At 35.4% G+C, this 17,810-nt stretch overlaps 1 long non-coding RNA gene across 1 annotated transcript; it reads right to left on the bottom strand.

The window, feature by feature from the left end:
• Window positions 1–1,018: 1,018 nt before the first annotated feature.
• Window positions 1,019–2,470, bottom strand: LOC102654613. Its single transcript, XR_003305564.1, has 4 exons — window positions 1,777–2,470; window positions 1,546–1,678; window positions 1,311–1,460; window positions 1,019–1,236 (listed from the first exon to the last, which is right to left on the bottom strand). It is a non-coding gene; the product is annotated as an uncharacterized LOC102654613 (long non-coding RNA).
• Window positions 2,471–17,810: the final 15,340 nt, after the last annotated feature.

Raw genomic sequence — 17,810 nt, 5'->3', positions numbered from 1 at the left:
GGTATAGAAAATGTATATGATGAAACATAGATACCTTTCTATTAACTCGATAAATAAGTTTCACAATATTTCTGTTGTATACTAATACATCTTTTGTTTCTATCGCTAGAATCGATAACATAAACATTGCGTATTTCGTATTCCAATAGGAATAAATTTACATAACAATTTTCCAACTATGATACAATCAAATCGACAAAATAACAATTTTCTTCGCTTTATCGATAATCAAAAGAAAATTTGAACATAATGCAAAATAAGAATCACAATTTTTCCACACGATGATCGAAAAATTCTGATTAAATTCCAATCCTTTATCTCTCTTTCCCTCTTTCTCTCGTTTTCACGCAACGAAACAAAGTACTATTCGCCGGATAATGAAATTCCAAGTTGGACTACGACACTTGCATTATTAACAGGAGTGGAATTAAAGATCCGAGGCAAGGTGGTCGAGAATCACTGGACTCTCGAGTAATTTCTCGATTTTTCCCTCGTGAAAACCTGGTACGTTCAACGAGAGAAATCGAATCTCTCGAGGATCGAACTTTTTCCAACTCGCGAGAAGTTTTTGGTTTTAAATTTTCCTTTTCTTTCCCGAGACAATTAAAATTTGTAGAAAGGTAAATTTGTCGAATGTAGTCGCAGGTAAATATACGTGAATTACACCAAACATTGGATCAATTGGATCATTCTTTTGATATGAATCCATTTATTGGCTCGATGATGAAATTTCACAAATAAAAGTTGATAGATCCTCCTGTTAATAAAAATTAAAATCCAAGTTTAATAACGAGATTGGACGAAACTTTTGAGATTAAGAATACTTTGTATTTTTTATCAATTTTTTCAAAAATTCCTCAACAAGCTCTTCGAGTTCGAATCTTCATCAGTCTCTCCAATCAGTCTCTGTGTTCATTCCTAAACATTGGATCAATTGGATCATCATTCTTTTGATGTGGGGATGAATCCATTTATTGGCTCGGTGATGAAATTTCACGGATAAAAGTCGATGGATCCTCCTGTTTATAAAAATTAAAATCCAAGTTTAATAACGAGATTGGACGAAACTTTTGAGATTAAGAATATTTTGTACCTTTTATCAACTTTTTCAAAAATTCCTCAACAAGCTCTTCGAATCTTCATCAGTCTCTCCATTCATCTCTGCGTTCATTCCCAAACATTGGATCATCATTCTTTTGATGTGGGGATGAATCCATTTATTATAACAGGATCCTCCTGTTTATAAAAATTAAAATCCAAGTTTAATAACGAGATTGGACGAAACTTTTGAGATTAAGAATACTTCGTACCTTTTATCAACTTTTTCAAAAATTCCTCAACAAGCTCTTCGAGTTCGAATCTTCATCAGTCTCTCCATTCAGTCTCTGCGTTCATTCCCAAACATTGGATCATCATTCTTTTGATGTGGGGATGAATCCATTTATTATAACAGGATCCTCCTGTTTATAAAAATTAAAATCCAAGTTTAATAACGAGATTGGACGAAACTTTTGAGATTAAGAATACTTTATATCTTTTACCAACTTTTTCAAAAATTCCTCAACGAGAGAAGCAACAAGCTCTTCGAGTTTGAATCTTCATCAGTCTCTCCATTCATCTCTGCGTTCATTCCCTTTCAAAATTGTTGAAGAGTCCATAAGAAGGAAGTCCATAAGAGCTAAGGAAGGCGAAGAAAATTTTTGGTTAATTGGGTTGGAAAGTGGAGGAGATCGATGTAAAAGAGACGAAGGGAATGATATAATAAAGGTAACGTACAGAACAGTCGCATAATCTATCCGGCTCGTTGCAATTACGTCTCCGGATCGCGTTTAAGCGGCGCCGCTCCAAATTTCGAGCGTTGATACCGGCCAGCGGTGATTAATTCAGCCAGGAAATTGGTGGAAAATCCGGCAGAGAGTTAATTGTCGAGCCGTACCGCGAGCTCGCGCGTGGAACGAGTTTCCGCTTCCGGGAATTTCCGATCGATCGATTTTTTTCCAACACGAAAGTCAACTCGTCCACGCTCCACTTTATTCCCGCTTCTTTCCTCCAATTATCGCAAGCATCGCGCGACAATGGGCAATCTTCGTCTTCGATTTCTTCCAAACCGAAAGCCAGCTCATTTATATAATCCGCTATTCTTACTTGCAATAATATTCGTTTTCGATTTCTTCCAAACCGAAGGTTAATTCACTTACGTTTTATCATTCTTGATTATTTTTTGAAATTATTGGAAATTTACTTGCAGCATCCAAGTCGAAAATCAACTCGTCTAACGTTTATTTTGTATCGTGTCATGTTGAATTATATTCTTGATTCTTCTTTGGAAATTCATTTGATGGTGAAATTTATATGATATTTGAGACGAACGTGAAAAAAACTTCAAAAGAATTGTAGAATGATTGAAATCTTCTTTCTCAATTATCGGTAAAAGTAATGAAACTTCCATTCGTTATTCTTCAATTTGATAATATCGCTACAATAAAATATAGAAAAATTATTATACAAAAGATGAAATATCTATACTAATGTATATGAAAAATATGAAAATGAAAATATCTTTTGCAGTATCTTGAACTGATTATTTAATTTTAACATTAAAATAAAATTACAAGCTCTTACTGTGTTTTTTACGATTTTTTTTTCAATTCTCTCGTTTCAAAAAATTATATAGAAAAGATACTTTTAAATATTCTTAAAATATTCATCCCCAATTTATTCATTTATCATTGTCGAATTGTGCATGTCGAAAAACATTGATCCACACTTATTCCACGAAATTTTTTTCTTTCTTCTAAATGCATTTTCCATTCATCACGTGGCCGATTCATTAATTAACACTGGACAACGTCCGAGAATTAATTGAATTCATTCTCGTGGTGCTTGCTCGTTTGTCTCCGATTCAGACGTACAAATGTTAATTAACATCGATCGGTAGATACCATCAGGCGACAACCAAAGAATGGAAGGGGGATGAAATTTGAAAAATTGGTCTGGTTGTCGATCTATGTATCCTATCTCTTCTGCCTAACCTTCATTTTTTTCGAATTCCTGCAATTCAGACAAGAATTTTAATGAAAAATGCTAATTTACGATATAAAGATTGAAAAATTTTTGAAAAATTTATTCGTAATATTTTTCTTGTGCGCGAGGAATAAAGTCGTAACATATAAGCAAAATACAAATATGATAGTGCCCTCTGTCATATGCAGTACCTTTGTTAGAAAATTACTAGAGTATTTATTTACATTATCTTCTCTTGCCATCACACGTATTGTGGTTATTGGCCCAGACGGTAACAAAGATGAAGTGAAATAGAATGATAAAATTTCACAGCATTTATAACCTCTAAATCCCGTTTCGATATTCTAATCTCTATCCTAACCTCAACCAATAATAATATTGTGTGTGATTAGCAGAGAAGATGCATGAATACTTTATTAAAAAAAAAGAAAAACATACTACAGAAGTTTTCTTCTAAACATTAAAATAGAAGAATTCTATTCTATAACACGAGTAGTTACTTTTAATTATGAAACGAATCTCATTGCTCTTCTCTGTCACGCAGTATGCCTAATATATTGACAAATAACACTTCTTTTTAATAGTGAACATGGGAGATCTCGTTTTTCTCGTGAAAACTACATATGATTCCTCCCTGATGTTAATTAATTTTCAAATTATTCACTTCAATTAATTAAGTTTACTAGGCAAACACTTGATTCTTCCTTTCGGCCAACGTGTTAACGAAGTATCGATGGTTTGGTGAAATTTACGCACCATTCCTACAGATTGCTGATAAATTTGTCACACACCTGCAATCAGGGAAGATAGGATTGAATTTTTTCGATTCGAAATTTTCAAATCGATGGAAATGTATAAAGATAGTGGATCAAAAAAAAATATATTATTAGAATAATTTTGACGTTTATGGAACGGTGAATAATGCAAGTGATTGTCTAGTCTCTATTTTTATAAGTGATGGCGTTTCAATCGTTCTCTAATTATGGTAATTTTAACCTAATTTAAGTTATACTCAGAGATTATAAACTATGTATCTAAATCTCAATTGTACGATAATAAGATTTAGAATAGCGACAGAAGGATTAAAATATCCCCAAAGTGCTAAATAGGGCGAAGATAATCACCCAAAAGTTCCACAATTCTCGATTAATCTAATCTTCTAATTAACTACCAAGAAGCTTGCAAACTCTATAAAATTCTCATAATCTTTACTCAAGTTTCCATCGATAATACATATCTATACGTTTAACCAATATATTACATCTCTAACCTCGTAAATAAACCTCAAGCGTAATTAATATTACAGAACGTGTAATAAATTTTCAAGAAGAAAAGATCTTTTTCGTTTTTTCCACACTATTGCAACTACGTAAATTCTAATCTAACGCTATATTACACATCTTTTTACTTAAATTTAGAAAATAAAATGAATTTAAAATATGGATAACGATCAATAACGATCATCAAAGAGCCAAACTCTATAAATTCGCCTTCAAGTTTCCACTTATTTATGAGACTACTTGCACAAACATGTTTGACCGACATCACACTACATCTTCAACACACTTTTAACTTTGTAAATATTCCATCGAAACACTATGTTAAATATTACAGGACACGTAACAAATTTGCGAGAAGATAGGTTCTCTTTTATTTATACAAGCGATCGCTAGTGGCGCTTCGATCGCTTTACAAGCATCTTTATTCCAACTTAACTTTACGCTACATTTAGAAATTATAAATTACGCACATATACTTGAACGAGCTGAAACGAATTTGTTTCAAATATGTGAATGTTAATTAACATTGATCAATTTCAATAGATATCTAACAAGAGAGAAAAGGAGATGAATACATATGGATGCGAGAATTAAAATCCTCAAAATTCGAAAATGCTTAAATTAATGATTACTTAAGGAAGGAAACTCTATAAAATTTCCATCGATAATATATTTCTCCGACACATTTCCAATCCTTTAGCAAATATCCATCGTGGTGAATATTACAGGACGTGCAACAAATTTCCTGTCGGATGGATCTAGTCTCGACGAGCCCATCTCAGACGCTCGTCATCATCTATGATCTATCTCGATGACGTTGAGATGGGACGAGGAGAGGAGCAGGAGAGTGAGGTAAATTAGTCCGAGGAATCAGTCAAATCAGGTCTTGTCTAATCGAATTAATTCCCTTGCCAGCTAGTCGCGCGCGCGCGTTCACGAGTTGATTTACTCCTCGAGGATGTTTGAACGGAAGTCCTTGACGAAGGGCCGATTCCGCGCGTTACAATCGCGAGACAGCCAACCTCCGTTCGATTTAATTGGCCGGCGAACAATGGCCGGCTGATAAGACAAGGCCGCGGCCATTAACGTAACCGTTCGACTTACTCGACGATAATGGAGGGATATTGGGAAATTTCCAGTCATTTCGATTAGATTAGTCGCGTTTGAACCTATTTGAAGAAGTTAGTTAGGGATCCTGTATAAAAGGAATGATTTGGAAAATTATTATATTTTATACGAGGATAAGAGAATTTTATTATATTTAAAATTGTTTTAAATTAATCATGTTCGAAGTAGTTTATCAAATAAGACTTTTATTATATTTATTATATTTGGAATTGTTATTTTACTCGATTCTCTATTTTCTTTGATTTAATTTTGTTATTGTTATTGTTTTTGCATTTGAGACAATTTGGAAACATTCGAATCGATTGGGCTCCGCATTTTGTGAAATAAAAAAATTACATCATATACGATATTGAATTTTTCAAAAGAATTCGTTTCTTCTCTTTTTTTTTTCCCGATCGTTCCCACGAAACGAGAAATAAAACGAAAAATATTACGATTCTAAAATCATTGTTAAAATCGGAAGAAACTCAACGAATACGTCTCGAAAAATTTATCGTTGAAACTTTTTACAGATTAACAAGTTCTGCAAAAAATTATGAAAATTATCGACCCATTCTAAAATTTTAATGCGCTTCAAAATTGCGAGAGGAAACGTTGTCTCTGATTATATTCCCTCCTCTTCGATACAAAACTTCGAATAATTTAAAATATTCGAAGGGTAAACATTGGCTCGGCAAAAATATTCGCGAATAACATGGAGGGAATAAGAGTGGGGAGAAAAAAAATTCCTCGATATTCCTCCACGCCCCCCTTCCACCTCGGAAAGACGAGACAAGGCGCAAAACGTTCGTTGCTCGACGACTATTATTCCATCCTCGAATACTGTTCCACCATTGGTGGGTAAAGTTGGAAAACGCGGCGCGAGGATAACGAAATGGGACGATGAAACGAGGTAACACGATCGTCCCAATAGGATTTTGGAAGGGAGAAACCGAATGCCGTTCGGACGAATAATGAGAAGCGGCCTGAAGGAAGGAGGAGAGGGGGAAAGAGAGAGAGAGAGAGAAGAAGAAAATAACGAGTGGACGGAGAATATTCGATCGATCTCGAGGCGAATTACGAAATGAAATAAAAATGGAACGAAGTCGAAATGAAAATCTTGAAAAGAGCGTCGGTCGAACGTGACGAGAATGAAGGGCTGGAAAGGGTTGGATAAGCTTCTCCCCGATTCGATTTCTTCTTTTTTTTTTTTTTTCGTGAAAAATCGTTTGGATTAAACTCCGAGGATAAATCTCTCGGTTCTCTCTCTCTCTCTCTCTTTCTCTCTCTGTTACTGTTCCCATCGCGTCGATTTGTCGGGTTTATCAGTGAGAAACAGGTGTCTGGATGATAATTCAATTCGAAGTGGAGGTTGAATCGTGTATAAAAATATTGAAATTTAAAATCGGGTGAATGTGTCTGCCCAATAACTGAATCTTCTATTTACGAATTTCACGTCTGTTTCCAATTTAACGTGTAAATTGCATGGCACGATATGCGTAAACGTCGTCGAAATCATCATTATCGTATCTGAAAATAATGAAATTAAAAAAAAAAAAAATTGGATAAAAATATATCCAGTCGATCGAAATATCGAAATATTTAAAACAGAGATTGGACGAATAGATTCTCTCGTTAACTGCTAAAATTCAATTTGCAATTTCGATCGATAATGATAACGCTTCGTATCATGATTCATAAATATGGTCGAATCGCATCTCAAAATATTGGAATTTAAAATAGAAATTTGGTAATACTAATCGAAAATTTAATTTTCTCTATTTACAAATTTCACACTATTTTCAAATTCAATCATAACGATAATCACTATATAACTATCTCGTTCTAAATATTCTGAAATATCTAATAATAATCTCGTATCACTCGTTCGTTAAAATATTTAAATTGGAAATAGAGATGGGATGAATTGATACCCATTCGTTTCACAATATATCGAAATAATACGTAAACGTCATCGAAACGTCATCAAACAAATGAAAAATCGATCGTGGACGATTGTTCTCCCCTTGTTTCATTCTTTCCCATCCAATAAAAATACCTGGAAATTACGGGCAAATATCGGCGTGATACCGAACGTAACGAAGCTCGAACCGCCATCGAATTAGAGGAGGACCGATCGAAGCGAAAAGTGGATCGATACCGATTATCGGCCGAGGCCAGTCGCGTCCATCTGCATTTTCCAGGGCCGTGTGTCGATGACACGAAAACGATCGACGCTGCCCCCTTGCTGGTTGGCCACGATCGATAACGAGTCTTCGAATTCACGAATGCTCGAGAGCACACGTGGTTAAGCTAATCGTAACGTGTTCGCCAATATTACGCGCCGCCACTGTGCAACCGAATTATTTTATCGCGCTTCCGGGGCCACGGACGGCCCCTTATTTGCATCGAACTCGATGAATCCGTGGAAACCACGGGGAATGCCGGGGAATGGAACTCCCGTTTGCAACGATAAGGATGTAATTGCGATTCCGCTAATTTTCGAAAGATCGATGCAAATTGTGGAAAGGTGGAAGGATTTGGTTCTTTTTTCATATCTCTTTACCTGACGATAATTAAGAATGAACGTGATTACGTTTTTATTGATTAATTATTACAATGAGTTAATTTAAATCTAATTTTGAACGAACGAAATTTTGTAATGAGAATACATGCTCGTAATGTAAATCTTTTCCACGTTGAAAATTCTCCTATATTCGACAATATAACTTAACCTAACTTGAGTCATGCGCATGCTCGTACTGTAATCTTTTCCATGTGAAAAGAGGAATCGCAGAAAAGGATATTGTGTCATTATTAATTCGAATATATCGCTATAATCTAACCTAATTGAGTCATGTGCATACTTATAATGAAATTTCTGGATTAAATATAGAATTATCTGGAAAGAATTTATCTCGTTATTGTTAATTCTAATGTATCGCCGTAATGATACCATAACCTAACCTAATTAGATGTAAATTTTGTAATAAGAGTAATATATATACGTAATATATTTTTTTTCATGTCAAAAATTCTGGATTAAATAGAGATTTGTCTGAAAAATGGAACCACAGAAAGATCTCTTGTATCATTGTTGATTCGAATATATCAACGAACCAGTTTATCCGCTTTAATGCAAGCAACACGTTTAAACGATCTCCGCAAAATCGTAGAATTCCTTTTGTCGCAACCGCGGTTTCACCAGAAACCCCTTATCGTGAATCGGATTAAGCAAATCCATTTTTTCGTTCTCGAGAAATTCTCTCATTACACAACTAGTACAAAGCAATGGGTAGCATGGTCAGAATGGAAATTATAAAATAAAGATCGAATTTTTCTTAAAATTCATTTTCTTTGTATTCTTATCAAGATCTTATCACAGATTATGTCTTCGTATTGTAGAAGAATGCATTAGAAAGAATGGGTCATGTTTCTTGTCTAAATCAATCTTCTTCTCAGTATCGTTCAGAAAGAATTTCTCTTCTCGAGAATATGTTCCTCAGAAGTATCTGCTTCAGATACGGAAAGATTTTTATTCCTTTTTTTTCCTTTTACATTCTTCCTCTTTTCCATCTTACGATTTGTCTCTATCGTAGCGACAGAAATTTCTTTCTCTCTTTTACTTACAGCACGACAAGAAAGATCTTGCTACGATATAGAAAGACTTAGTGAAAACATTTTGTTTGAAGAATTCATCTTCTTTTTTCAAGATCTCAATAATAAATTTTTTGCATCTTATTCAAAGATTGAAATTTTGTGCTTTTTTCTGAAAATTTTAGCAATTTTATTTAATTCATTTTTATTGCATCTTTTTTTCTTTATGAATTTATTTTTTTAAATTCACAATTTTTTTTTTATCAGATTCATCTCTCATAAAAGAGATTTATTCAAATCATTAAATATTTATATATAATATTTTTTTTCATTTTTATTTTCTTTTTTGTTTAATTTCCTTCTCTTATTCAACGAATTTTTTTATACATCTTTTTACGTATACAAATAAAATATTTTCCAATGGAATTACACTAGAAATATCGGAAAAAAAACTTTGAAAAATATATTCTGGGACTCGGACTCGGAATCCATCCGTGTGCAAACTCAATTGTTTTATCTACTCACCCAACCTTATCGCTCATCTTTTTTATCTTTTATCGCCTATTTCAATCATCGCCATCCTTCTGAACTTCTACCATTCATTCTCTATCCTATTTTCAACTCACAAATCACCAAAAACTCTATCTATCCTCTTCGAACATCGAACTCTCTTCAAATCGAGTCAAACAAAGTTCGAACGAAGAGCGTACAAACGTGTGCACTTTGTGTCGCAAAAGAAAATGCTCTTCCTCTTCTTTTTCTTCTTCTTCTTTTCGAGACAAGTTTCGAAAAGATGGCAAGTGGAAAGTTTCAAAAGTATCCGGAAGCGAGGATGCTGTTTCTCACGAAGATCTTCCTTATATCGAAACCGCCCACGGGCCACGCTTTTTATTTTTTTATACGTTCTCCTCCCATTACTCGAAGCTATTCGTCGCCCTCGTTCGTCGAAACATCCTTTTCTCGCCGCACGCACGCGTAATCTACGCGAAATGGTTTCCCTTTATTGCCACCAGGTGTTCACCTCCACTCGTTTCGCGTTTTATCACGCGAGAAAAGGCAAAATTAGGGAGATTCATGGTGGTTGAGGTTAGGTTGGAAGACGTTTTCTGAAAATGATCTTTGAAAAGGAGACGTTCATTGATAGAGGAGAGGATGAGAAATGGTATCTCTCCGTCGTTTTGACGTAACGATACTCCCGTTACCTCTTCAAAGAAGAAGATATTGTTATGAGAAACTTGAGAAGAGAATACGATCGTATTTCGTTCGATCTTGAACGAAAATTTTAATTATCGAAATTATTGTACATATTTCTTTCTTCGGTTCGATTCTTTTAAAATTTAGATTTTTAGATTTTCAACAATTTCTTTCAACTTTTTAATTACATTCCAATTGCAATTTTCTCAATGATTCATTTTTCATACGCCAACATTGTTCCAATTTTAAAGAGATGTAAAATATTTTCTTATCTACAAATTTAACGAATACACAGTTAAAAATTTCGATTGATTTCAAAGTTCAAGGATACATACCTGAATGTGGAAAATAAAATTTTCTTTTTGAGAAGATCATCTCCTCGATGATGACAACACTTTGTACGAAATTTCTTCAAATATTTATTCACACTCGATACTTGTCAAAGAACTTATCGAAGAGTTCAAATTCTTGGGAAAGATTGCGGTTAGTTGAGAAATGGCGGTGATTAATGTAATAACGCGATCCCTTAAACGACTCCTCCCGCCATTACGCGTGTGATTTCGCTCAGAGAAATCAGAGAGGAGGGATCTTAATTAGAGCATTGTTCGAGAAACGGTGGCGGTCTGGCGAATCTGTCGCGATAGAACGTTTCCACGTCGTTGAAATTAATCGCGCGATCCATCGACTAATGGGTCTTTCCGATCGTGAAAGATGGCGAATCTGGTAGAAAGAACGTTGCTTCTGGTCCCACGATCAGCCGCAACGTGGCTCTGTCTGTCTTTCTTGAACAAGGATTATTGGATACACGAATATGATTTGTCATTGGAATACACCATCGTGGACATTTAATTCGCGTGCATTCGATTCCAACGTTGAATTAATATTTACATCAATCATCATTTTTATATCGAATCTTTATCTTTACTTTCTGTTAATTATTACATATTAAAGAAACGTTTGTTGAAATATCGTGAATATCTCATTCGTTGTGTCCAATTCTAAAATATTGAATATAATATCGGGAATATTTTATTTTAATAACATTTAATCAAGTAACCGTCGTAAGTTGTAAAAATTTAGCAGTGACAAGAAGCAAGTTGTAACAGTGTTCGTTGAAATAAAAACGAGGGAAAAGTGCGCTTCTTCGAGATTGATATTCCGTGAAACGACGCTAATATCGGATAAATAAAAGAATATCGTGATGGAGGCGTTTTGAAAAAAGCGTTTGAAACTTGGTTTATGGGCACATAAAGGTTGAAATCAAGGCTTCCCGCCGGCGGAGGCTGTCAGTTTGAACTTTAAATGGAATCACCGGGGACCGGAAATAAGAGCGACCTATTTCTTTCCGCGGATATTGATCAACCCGTGGCTGAGTGTCTGAGAATCGGCGACGCCGCGCTAAGTGCTCTTGTGTCCGCGGAAATTCTACGATTTTCATCTCCGTTTCAATCCTCGCCGGGTATTAAAGCGAGCAGAACTAAACGAATAATAAAAAAAGAGGGAGAGGAAAAAAGAAATCTCTGCTCGAAGTTATTATTCCTTCCAAAAATTCGTACGAAAAATCTTCTCTGAAAGTCTTTGAATTTTCTATGCTCCTTAGAGTTATTCAATCGCGAAAGGAATTGAATTTATAAATTTCTTATAAAAAATCGAAATTCTTGGAGGAAAGAATAGATCGAAGAGAAAAGAGAGATTAAAAATTCGGAGAACGATACGAAATTTTCTTATGATCGATTCGATAAATATATAAATAATGTACAAACCTGTGATTTTTGATTTCGAAATTTTTAAACGACATCATTCGAGGAAAAGTAACGTTTCGATGATCCATTGAACTTATTGAACACAATTAACACTTGTAAATAATGCAAAACTGTAAATTCTTCACGTTCACTTTTTCACATTATATTTGCAAAAGCACGATCGATTCTCAAATAAAAATGTACAAAACTACGTTACATCACGAACATTGGAAACTTAACCTAAAAAAAAAGAGTTGCGCGATACTGGGTAAAAATGCAAATGATAACCTGTGCATATTTCCATATATCGATGAAAAGTACGATTACAAAGAACGTGATATTATACGGTGGAAAACGGTGGTTCTCGATGAAAATATCGCTTAATAACCGAAGAAATGCTGGCTCGTCCGTTTCGAGATCGGCTACCCAGGTGACAACGTTTATTACCGTTTTGCACGATGACTTATTACCGACCGTGGGTAACAACGAGCCGTTCGATTTATCATTGGCCGGCTGTTAACCCAATATATGAATCGATATATGCGCCCACGTTATATTGGAACCGTGCCAATTTTCATATTCGAAAATAACCCTTCCATATCCGAGCTGACCACGATACGTGCCATCCAACAATTATTATTTGGAGGATTGTTCACGAGTATTATCAATGGATCAAGGGATCGTAAAAGAATTTTTTTGGGGGATTTATTTTCTGCTTCATTCTCGTCGATGGCTCCCAAATGATTAAACGGATAATATATAATGAAAAATTATCGAACTTTTTTGAAAACTTGACTCCATCCATATCGATGAGGATTTCGAGTAATTAAACGAGAAATTATATGATTTTTTTGATGCAATAAATCCTTTGAATATATCGTAAAAGAAAAGAAAACTTTTTCGATATTACATGAATTCTTTCGTTCTCTTCGTTGAATTTAGTTTCGAGTATCATTCGACATATTAAAAAATAAATCAAGTGCCATCACAGCAATGAACGTAAACTTTTCTTAATTGAACATATCCTACTAAAATACCAAATATATTTCGAAACTTCAAATCCCTCGAAAATATACAAAAGTCTTCAAACTTTACTCTATACCACTCGAAAAATATTTATACATATAAAAAGAATTAATTCGAACTACGATACGAAATTCCTTCCATTTCTCGTCAGATAGGGAGGATCGTAAATTGCAACTCGGAATCGACCAACTTTTTTTTTCTTTTTTATAGCTTCACGCTTCGACGACACGAATTTCACGAACGTTTCCCTCCAATTCCTTCCGCGAATCTATCTCTCTCCCCTCCCCTCCTCCCGAGGGGATCTCGAGTAATTCGAAGCGAATGTCAGTCGCGGCGCGAATTTATGCCACTCCCCTCTCCTTTTCTTTTTCTTTCTTTCTTCTTTCTTTTTTTTCGAGCGGTTTCCGCAGGAGGATGGCACGCGATAAAAGCGTCAGGTACGGTTCTCGTCACGGGCCACGGGACAAAAAGGGCCACGATGCCGTCCTTGTGTATCTCTTCCAAAGGCTCGCCCCGTTCTTTATCGTGGAAACGATGACAAAAGCCGGCCAGAGGATGGAAAAAGTCCTCGTGGGGAACGTACGCGGGGAGAAAAGCGAATCCTCCCTCTCTCTCCCTCTCTCGTCCCCTTCTTCTTCGTCTTCGTGAAACCGTTCTGGATCGCTCGAATATATCGCTTTCGCCTAACTTGCTCCTCCTTCTTTCCCCTTCTCCTTCTTCTTCCCCCTCTCCTCTCGATCCTTTGTCCGTCCCTGCCATCGTTTGTTCGTTTCGTTCGAATAAAAGGAGGAGAGATATGAATCGGTTTGCAACTCGCGATCTTTTCTTACCGTCGAAAAAATAGTATTTAATCCGTGAACAGGAATTTTGTTTAAACCGTTTCGAAAAAAACGTGTCATTTCTTTTCTCGAAAGAAGAAAGGTGTATGTGGTTTCGAATTGGGCAAGATTGCTTGGTAAACGAGAGAAGCGTGTCTCGTGATGGGACAAAAACGAGCAATGGCATCGAGTCAATGCACGTAATACTGTACTTTTTTGTACCGAGGCTTTGAATCTGTAACAGCAGATGGTAAAGTAGTTTCTTCGTTGTGCAAAAAGGTGTTCGCGTCTAAGTGATTTGCTTTTTTTTGGATCATTAGAAATTAAACGGACACGAGATAAGATATTTTCAGATCACTTTCGATATAAAACAATACAATATATGATATTTACAATTTCGGATACGAGTAAAAAGTGAATCGTAGATACCAATTGAAGAGATACGGCGGATTAGTAGAATAAATTCACTGTTGTCACCGACTAACTTGTAACATAACATCGATTCGAAACTTTCCACTGTGTTACGTTTGTTAGGAAAGGAAAGCTACGGGGAAGCTTGGAGGAGGGAGACCTAGTTCGAAGACTTGGCCGCCATTATGACAGCGGGGTATTCAAATTCAAACGACGTTCGAGTCTCTCCGTGCTATTGTCATCAGCCAGTTTGATACTCGTAACAATTACGTCGCGACGCGAAATTTTCGTCTGTCGATGAGAGCGGGGAAGCTTGTCTGCGTTTAACAAACGACCAACATTTTCCACGAGAAAATACACGATATTAAGTTTAAATATTTGCATGAAATATCCTAACTACGTTATTAATATAAGTAAATATCATTTGAGAGTGTGTGGTTAGATTTATCGGCGGTGAATTTAATTACAATTTTTAGGATCTTGATTCTAGGGATCTATCTAGAAAATATCTAGGAGTCACCAGAAATACTTTATTAGTTTAATTGTTAGGATTTTTATTCTGATTGTATTTAGGATATTTAGGAAATCACTAGACTTTAATTGTTAGAATTGTTAAGATTTTGGTTCCAATCTAGGAATATTTACAAGTAAAATATTTTCTTTCCACTTAGATTTAATTCGAATTGTTAGGATTTTGATTCGGATAATATTTAGGGGTTCCTAAAAGTATTTTAACGCTAAATTCAACTAGAATTCTTAGGATTCTACAGATACTTAGAATCTTTATGGATCATTCGAAGTGCAGAGTTGGCAGATTAAATTATATGGAATTGTTGATAAGATCCTGATTCTAGGGATCACGCAATACATTTAGGGATCACTATAAGTACTTGAAAGGTTCGAAAAGTTAACAATGTTTCGAAAGTATCGATGGTATTAAGTTTTGCGATGCGTTTGATGAGATTACAAGAGGTTTGTTATAAACTTCTACCAACTAATAAGACGCTTATAGTTCGAACGAATGCATCTTCCTAGTTGGAAGCGTAGTAAACCTCGCGCAACGCGATTAAATAAATAAATAAACTAAATTAATCGATTCCATTTTTCATTCTCGAGTCTTATCTTAAAATTAAAAAATTGTCACGGAACGAAAATTTTTGAAACGAAATTTTATTAAAAACTTCATCTACGATAATCTCCACTTTCTATTCTATTCTTTATTTTATTTTACTTTTTTTTTTCTTTGTTTTTTTTTTTTTAATCTCCAACAGAAAGCGTCCAATCCTGTTTTCCGCAAACGAGTTGCGAAATGAACTCGGTTCCGCCACCCCAGTGGCGCCAATTTTCACACAATTGAAATAAAACGTTTCAAACGGAATTATGTACGCTATAACGCGAACACGCAGGTAAGCAACAAACAGGAAAAGCTCGCAAAGATGTTTCCCTCGGGATCTTGGTGTGTGTATGGAAGTACGTGCCTTTTAAACCGGCTATTTTACATCCCTGGAACACAGCAGTGTAATTGAATCGCGCGGAAAAAGCTTTCACGGGTCCTTGGACGGGGAATTCATCGTGGCCCAAACTGTTCGACCGACCGTCGATAAATTTTTCAATGTTCGCCGAACAATTGACCCAGGGCCTCGATTCGATCGATTTATCTCGACGTCAAACGACTTGTGCTTCCATCTGCTTTCGTTTTTCTCTCCGATTTCAAGTTGAGAATAACAATAATCTACTAATAATCCGTGACACGAATTTTTCACTTTATCATAATTATTATTAAAATAGTATAGGAGATATTTCTACCTATTATAACTAAATACAAATGCAAGAGTGTATTTACATCGATTCCTATATCGATCGCCGTTGAATTTGATCAGAATTTCGCTACGATTTTGATTCTAGGGATACCTAGGATATTTAGGGTTCACTAGACTACATTCGATCCACGTATATTCGATTTTTACGCGCGAATCGAGAAAAAAAATCGCGAAAAATTGAAAAAATATCGACCGACCGTCGATAAATTTTTCAATGTTCGCCGAACAATTGACCCAGGGCCTCGATTTGATCGATTTATCTCGACGTCAAACGACTTGTGCTTCCATCTGCTTTCGTTTTTCTCTCCGATTTCAAGTTGAGAATAACAATAATCTAATAATCCGTGACACGAATTTTTCACTTTATCATAATTATTATTAAAATAGTATAGGAGATGTTTCTACCTATTATAACTAAATACAAATGCAAGACTGTATTTACATCGATTCCTATATCGATCGCCGTTGAATTTGATCAGAATTTCGCTACGATTTTGATTCTAGGGATATCTAGGATATTTAGGGTTCACTAGACTACATTCGATCCACGTATATTCGATTTTTACGCGCGAATCGAGAAAAAAAATCGCGAAAAATTGAAAAAATATCGACCGACCGTCGATAAATTTTTCAATGTTCGCCGAACAATTGACCCAGCGCCTCGATTCGATCGATTTATCTCGACGTCAAACGACTTGTGCTTCCATCTGCTTTCGTTTTTCTCTCCGATTTCAAGTTGAGAATAACAATAATCTACTAATAATCCGTGACACGAATTTTTCACTTTATCATAATTATTATTAAAATAGTGCAGGAGATATTTCTACTTAATATAACTAAATACAAATGCAAAACTGTATTTACATCGATTCCTATATCGATCGCCGTTGAATTTGATCAGAATTTCGCTACGATTTTGATTCTAGGGATACCTAGGATATTTAGGGTTCACTAGACTACATTCGATCCACGTATATTCGATTTTTACGCGCGAATCGGAAAAAAAAATCGCGAAAAATTAAAAAAATATCGACCGACCGTCGATAAATTTTTCAATGTTCGCCGAACAATTGACCCAGCGTCTCGATTCGATCGATTTATCTCGACGTCAAACGACTTGTGCTTCCATCTGCTTTCGTTTTTCTCTCCGATTTCAAGTTGAGAATAACAATAATCTACTAATAATCCGTGACACGAATTTTTCACTTTATCATAATTATTATTAAAATAGTATAGGAGATATTTCTACCTATTATAACTAAATACAAATGCAAGACTGTATTTACATCGATTCCTATATCGATCGCCGTTGAATTTGATCAGAATTTCGCTACGATTTTGATTCTAGGGATACCTAGGATATTTAGGGTTCACTAGATTACATTCGATCCACATATATTCGATTTTTACGCGCGAATCGAGAAAAAAAAATTGAAAAAATACACCGTTGTGCACCGTCACACCGTGATCCATGAATGTTTTAACAAAATAGGAGAGGAGGGAGAAATCCATCAGTTTGACAGTTTGGCGAACGCTCCGGTTAAAAAAGTAACTGATTTCCGGTCGGGCATTTTGAAAGGCAAACCGCGAATATATAACTCTCTCTTCAAACAATGAAAAAAAAAAAGAGAGAAGGAGAGAAAGAGAGAGAGAGAAAGAGGAATGAAAAAGCATAGCAAAGCGAGCGAGCGCCGGTGTTACAATATTTTCGACAGCTTCTGCAGAAAGGATCCGCGACTGGGAACGACAAACGCGTGAAAATCGAATTCTATCCCCGATCACACTTCGTTA

Source organism: Apis mellifera, linkage group LG11 (assembly GCF_003254395.2).
Source record: "Apis mellifera strain DH4 linkage group LG11, Amel_HAv3.1, whole genome shotgun sequence".
Taxonomy (NCBI): Eukaryota; Metazoa; Arthropoda; class Insecta; order Hymenoptera; family Apidae; genus Apis; species Apis mellifera.
The sequence above is the reverse complement of the archived record's forward strand: the minus strand, read 5'-3'. Positions and strand labels throughout refer to the sequence as shown.